The sequence below is a fragment of the Palaemon carinicauda genome, chromosome 10, assembly GCF_036898095.1.
Source record: "Palaemon carinicauda isolate YSFRI2023 chromosome 10, ASM3689809v2, whole genome shotgun sequence".
NCBI lineage: Eukaryota > Metazoa > Arthropoda > Malacostraca > Decapoda > Palaemonidae > Palaemon > Palaemon carinicauda.
In genome coordinates this window covers 155,604,899-155,612,398 of record NC_090734.1, presented here as the reverse complement: position 1 = coordinate 155,612,398, position 7,500 = coordinate 155,604,899, and positions in this window count along the sequence as shown.

Here is a 7,500-nt window from a genome sequence, read left to right as displayed (position 1 = left end):
TAAAAAATAGACAAATAGATTAAATGGATAAATTGATAAATTGATTGCATAATTATCAAATAATTTATAAAAGGAAATATCAAGTGGAGGAAAATATTTGTGGTTAGTTTTACGTTTGTATTTATTTTGTATTTTGTATTTTGTATTTTTTCATATATATATATATATATATATATATATATATATATAATGTATTTATATATATATATATACATATATGTATTTATATATATATATATATATATATATATATGTATTTATATATATATATATATATACATATATATGAATTTATACATATATGTATTTATATATATATGTATATATATACATATATGTATATATATATATATATATATATATATATATATATATATACATATATATATATATATATATATAAATATATATATATGCATAAGACTTATTTTGGATATGCAAAACATAAAAATGTGTGTATGTGTGTGTATGCAAACCACAGATTAGATTAAATAAGATTTTATTGACAAAATAACATACAAATCATACATTGATACATAAAGATAATATATAAATATTTTGTCCAACATACAGCTGATATTCGAAAGCTATCCATTCTATAATACAATATTTACTTCATGATATCAAGGAATTCATTAGAATAATGATAATAATTATATGTTTCCTTTGAAAAAATGACACACCTTAAATCATATAAAAATAAGGCAATAGAAAACCATGATTAAAATCTTGCATGTGTATGTACACTCCAAAATCAAACCATTGTTCTCTATACTGTAGTCCATTTCTTTTAGCGAGGTAGATTTGCACCGACACGCGGCGGTGCCCTTTTAGCTCGGAAAAGTTTCCTGATCGCTGATTGGTTAGAATTATCTTGTCCAACCAATCAGCGATCAGGAAACTTTTCCGAGCTAAAAGGGCACCGCTGCGAGTCGGTGCAAATAGGCATCGCTAAAAAAAAATTGACTATAGTCTTGGGTAGTGCTATAACCTCTGTACCATGGTCTTCCACTGGGTTGGGTTAGAGTAGTTCTCTTGCTTGAGGGTACGCGCGGGCACACTGTTCTATCTAGTTTCTCTTCCTCTCGTTTTGTTGAAGTTTTTAGTGTTTACATAAGAAATATTTATTTCAATGTTGTTACTATTCTTAAAATATTTTATTTTTCCTCGTTTCCTTTCCTCACTGGGCTATTTTCCCTGTTGGGGCCCCTGGGCTTATAGCATCCTGCTTTTCCAATAAGGGTTGTAGCTTGACATTTAATAATAATAATAATAATAATAATAATAATAATAATAATAATAATAATAATAATAAAGTATAGAATTTTGTAGAAACACAAATATATGTCTGTATGGGACTGTGTGATTTTTATAGGCGTATAATTTGCGTATGGAATTTATCGTGGAAATTTGCGTATGCCCGAATTATATATCCGTGTGATTGTGAAATTTCGTATGTGTTCATAGAATATTCGTGTATGTTACTGTGATTTTTGCGTATATGAAGTGTTCCTGCCTATGGCTGTAATTTTTAGGTGCGTACATGATCCTTTTTGTGTGCGTATCATATGCGTACATGATCGTATCCTTTTTTTCGTGTACGTAAACTACACCTGATCCTTTCTGTGTGGGCATCATACGCGTACATGATCGTATCCTTTTTCTTGTGCGTGAACTACACCAGATCCTTTCCGCGTGTGTATCCTATGCGTACATGATCATATCCTTTTTCATGTGCGTAAACTACACCTGATCCTTTCCGTGTGCATATCATACGCGTACATGATCGTATCCTTTTTTTTTTTTCTTTTTTTTTCGTGCGTGAACTACACCAGATCCTTTCCGCCTGCGTATCCTATGCGTACATGATCATATCCTTTTTCATGTGCGTAAACTACACCTGGTCCTTTCTGTGTGCGTGTCATATGCGTATATGATCGTATCCTTTTTCGTTTACGTAAACTACACCTGGTCCTTTCCGTGTGCGTATCATAAGCGTACACGATCGTATACTTTTTCTTGTGCGTAAACTACACCTGATCTTTTCTGTGTGCGTAGCATACACGTACATGATCGTATCCTTTTTTATGTGCGTAAACTACACCTGGATGTCGGACCTTTACCTGAGCAATCAGATTGACCATTAAAAATCCTAGCATCCTAGCATCCTATTTCACGCACCATAGTCCACAGGATCTTAAAGACACGTGCCAAATGCCTCGTTACATATGGGAGTCAAGTAAGCAGTCGGAAATATTACACGTGGCAAGCATAAATGAACTTAATAACAACTTATAGTTATAGTTATAGTTATAGTTATTATATGAATGATCTATTTTTAATGTTGTTGCTCTTCTTAAACTGTTTTGTTTTTAATTGGTTATTATTTCTCTGGTAGTTTATTTAGCTTCTTGTTTCCTTTCCTCGCTGGGCTGTTTTTTTTTCCAATGTTGGAGCCCTTTGGGCTTATAGCATGCGACTTTTTCAACTTGGGTTGTAGCTTAGCTAATAATAATAATAATAATAATAATAATAATAATGATAATAATAGAATCTTACTTTTCCAAATATGGTTATAGCTTCGATAATAATAATAATAATAATAATAATAATAATAATAATAATAATAATAATAATAATAATAATAATAATAATAATAATAATAATAATATCGTGGTAGGAGACCCTCTTTTAGGCAGGTTGAGTTAAAAGTAATGGCTGCATCGGCAGAGTTTATTTTCTTATCCAATTTTTCTATTTTCCGGATAATTCTCTTCTCTAGAGCGCTGCAATCAGCCAGCAGACTTGAAAAATTCATCAGTCGGGTGAATGACAAAATCGGGAAGACTTTTCAAGTATATTCTCACAAAATAATAATAATAATAATAATAATAATAATAATAATAATAAGAGAATTTTGCTTTTTCAAACTAGGGTTGTAGCTTAGTTAATAATAATAATAATAATAATAATAATAATAATAATAATAATAATAATAATAATAATAATAATAATAATAATAATAATAGAATCTTACTTTTCCAAATATGGTTATAGCTTAGCAAGTAATAATAATAATAATAATAATAATAATAATAATAATAATAATAATAATAATAATAATAATAATAATAATAATAATAATAACAAGGGCGTCACTGGCTTCTAAAATGTGGGGGGACATTGACAGGCGAGGCTGGCGAGCGCAGCGAGCCCTCACAGCTGGGGGGGTCCGGGGGGGGGGGGGGGGGGGGGGGGGGGCTGCCCCCCCCCCGATAAATCTTTTTAATTTATCACCTTTTTTGGTGCTTTTAAAGGCACCTGAGCAACATATTTCAGCAAAATACAAGACCTGTATCCTGCCTGAAATCTTGTTATAAGCCTTTTAATTTTGTTTCTGTCTGTCAAGTTATACAAAATAATTTTAATATTTCTTAAATTCATTGGCCAAACATGATGACATTAAAACTTTGAGCATGAAGTATTACCTTAGACCCTTTATAATGATTAAGATATAAACACTATTATATTACTTGAAAATTTTAATAAAGCCTGATTAAATCAACATGCATGGTTTATTAAATGATTAATTCACATTATATGAAAGTAAGACTCGTGTTTCATTCAAATAAGATTATTATCATATCATTTAAAGTATTAAGACGAAAAATAACCTGTGTCAATCCTAGCAATTCTGTTAGTAAGAATCTACCAAAAATGGTCCTTCGTTTGTCTTCTGCTTCGATGAACTCCTCAGCAATCCCCTGTGGACTTAAGGTAGCTAGACGGTCACGATGTACATGGCAAATCATGAGGTGGTTGAGGCGTTGCTGACTCATACTGCTACGTAACCATGTCTTCAATCGTCTGAGAACACTGAATGACCTCTCAGCTGTGCAGGAACTTGCTGGGGAGACAAGTAAAAGGCTTAACAATGCTTCTACCTGAGGAAACATTCGGCGAACTTCTGGTAGGCTACCATATCTGCGAAGATCTTTCTATAATCTTCAACTGTTGACCCCTTAAACTGGTTGTGGAAGAAATCGAGTTGCTGATTCAGAGATTCATTGAGTTCTGGATACTTAGTGATAATTTCTGGCTTATGTGTCCCAGTCAACAGTACTGACGATAAATCTTGATACTCGGTGAGATCAGTGGAAGTGAAGTTTTCTTTAATGTTCAGTACGGCAGCATCAATAACACTGAAGAACTCAACTCGATAAAACTCTTCAGCTGAGTCATGACAGTAGTTAGAGGCAAATCCTAATCCTTGGTCTAGCCTCTTTGGTATTTTTTTCTTTCTTGGAAGAGGAATTGCGTCTAGGTCACACAGATGGAGCTTCTGTTCTGCTTCTTCAAATAATCTCTTGAATTTGTGCTCGCATCGAAGTGACTGTAGGCTCTTTATGGTAACCTCTGCAGCTTCTAGCATTCCAGATACTGTCACTTTTGATCCTTGTAGGCTCTTGTTGAAGTTTTCTTTACATTGAATAAGAGGAAGTGATCCATATAATCCAAGTAGACATTCCCCTGAGGACAAACATTTGTACAAACCTGCTGCTCGGGATGCAGTTGTTGACCCTAACTCCTTTGCTGCCTCCTGGAGGACAGCCAGTACATCAGGGTAATTATCTAATACTGCTTTCACTGCAGCATATCGTGTAAGCCACCGTGTAGGACATATTGGCTTCAAACTTGTTGGTGAAGGAGTGTTGAGATCATCTGTGTGAATATTAAGGTACATATGTTTGAACTTTCCTGAACTTCTGTAGAGGGTGCCTAGCTCTTGAAGGTTGATTATTGATATTTTTCTAGACCAACTAAAGTATTTTTGCACACGCACGGACATAATTTCTAGTTTCATCCCTTAGCTGAATATTACATTAGTATAATCACCATAGTGAATACTAGAAATGTGGGGGGGGACAAATGATACTATGTCCCCCCCCCCATTTTGAAAAGTGGGGGGACTTGTCCCCCCCCCCGTCCCCCACCTGTTGACGCCCATGAATAATAATAATAATAATAATAATAATAATAATAATAATAATAATAATAATAATAGAATTTTGCTTTTCCAACTAGGGTTGTAGCTTAGTTAATAATAATAATAATAATAATAATAATAATAATAATAATAATAATAATAATAATAATAAACTAAAGGCGACCCTTACTGCAAAATATAGAGATCTTCAAGATGTAACGTTCAATCGAAAATTTCGAAAGTTTTCGCCGAAAATCTCCAAGGATCCATCTACAGGATCCTTAGTGTTCGCTTAGACTCGGTGCCTACAACAAATCCAGGATTATGTGCATCGTAACCTCCCGAAAATTTCACTGTAATTCCCGTAGAGTTCAACCACAATGTCCGTTTTTCATTTAGGAAAACAGGCATGGGACTTATATCCTGAAGACTCCAGACACTGTGAGGACTACTTTAATAGTCTGGACTGTGACTGTGACCACTGTATAGCCTACCAACGGCGACGTGCCTTCATTTTTAACCACGTTGCCAGGAAAACTTCCCTCACATTCGACCCAGCTGTGCAAAATCATCATGTTACATGCAGATGTGAGGGGTGCAAGGAAGCATCTAATCATATTCTTACACACTGTACTAACAGGACAGCTACCAAGGAAGAGACTACACCCTCTGCCAAGAAAAGAAAGACTAAGAAGCTTTCATCAGCTCCAGAATCAGCCCCACCATCGCCACTTGTGACTCCAAGGACTGAGAGCACAGACTCGTCCTTGTCTGTCCCTACAACTCCTCAGCAATTAGGTGCAACAGCAGTCATCCCTCCTACCAACGAGCCTGAGTCCTCCAACGCCATGGAGACCGAACAGGGGGCCCACTCTATGGACTGCAACTGCACAGATTGACTCCAGACACTCCTGCAAGAAGCCACTGTTATACAAGAGAACATCCCAGCTACACAGCCAAAGAAGCCTCTGCCAAAGTTTCGACTTTCACAGGCAAACCACGAGCTCTCTTAAGCCTCTGTTGCTGCCATGGCTGCCAAGCCTGGCATGCAACTCACTGCAAGACCTAACAGGAAAGGTGACCTTATCATCTATCCCAAGGACATCGAGACAGCCAGATTCCTTCAGGAAGACTCCACCTTAACACTGCTGGATCCTGCTTTTATCAGGAAGAAGGCAGTCATTACCAGGTATCCTGTGACGATGCCTATCTCCATTGTAACCTCATGCAGCAATATTGACTGTGCTGTTTGCTGCACAAGCAAGGATGACGTTCCTGTTCGACGCCTAATCGCCACCTTTATAGGTCCAGTTCCTTCCAAACTGGACTTAGGAGTCTGGGGTACTTTCCCCATCGAGGAGTACACACCTGAGCCCCTTCGATGTTACAGATGCCAACGCTTTGGACATCATAAAGAAGAATGCAGAGGCCCCATTATTTGCGGTATCTGCAGCCAGCGACATAGCACAGAAGTGTGCATAAAGGCCCATAAAGAAGGACGACAAACCACATCCAAGTGCCCCAATTGTTCCAAGCCACACCATGCTTGGAATAAGCGCTGCCCAGAGCGTCTCAAGAGGATAGCAGCTATGAAGAATACATCCTCTTCAAACCAAAACAAACCAGCTCCATCCCAGCCACCTAAAGAACAGAGAACTCCTCGCCAGAGAAGACCAACTCAGCCAACTCCTACTCCTACTTCTACATCTACAATAGCTCCTGCATCTACACCTACAACTGCTCCTAAAAAGGACCAGCAACGACCTGCAACTGTTCCTAAGAAGGATCAGCACCGACCTGCAACTGCTCCCCAAAGGGACCAGCAACGACCTTCATCCTCATCCCCTTCCCAAACCTTGACTCAAGCAATTGAGTCTCTCACCTTGCAGGACCTCATACCTATCGCCTTCCAGATCCTTACCAAAGTCCTCTCCCTCTCATCAACCTCCACCTTCCATCAACTCGTGCAAAAGTTCCAGTTCTCAGCCACTGAGCAGAGATAATCCTTCCCTGCTTGCAATCCTCCCCTTCCCAATTCCCTATTCCTAAATGGAGAATAGTTATTACAAGGCTGTCTTCCTCATAAGGAAACAGCTCTTGTTTTTCCTGTCTCCCACCCTCTTTCCCTGTTAACCCTCTTCTTACCCTATCCTTAGGGGGCCTTTCTCGTGCGAGCTGTTCGAGCGCTGCACAGACTTGGCCCCTCCCCCTTTCCATCACAAGAGCAGGAATAAGCTTCTTTGTTTAAACCTACTCCTATTCTCTCCTACTAAAATTCCTTCACTCCTCTCCCAGTCTCTTTTACTTACTGGGACTTACGACTATCAATACTTTATCCTCTGACTAAAAACTTTCTTTCGTGGACCTAAAAGGGAGACCCCCTTTTCGGGTTACTTTCTACCCCTTGTCACGTCTTGTACCATTCCATTCCATCACTCATTCATCATCCTTACATCTCAATTCCTTTACCTAACACTCCTTTTCCTATCTTTACCTAACGTTCCTTTTATTAA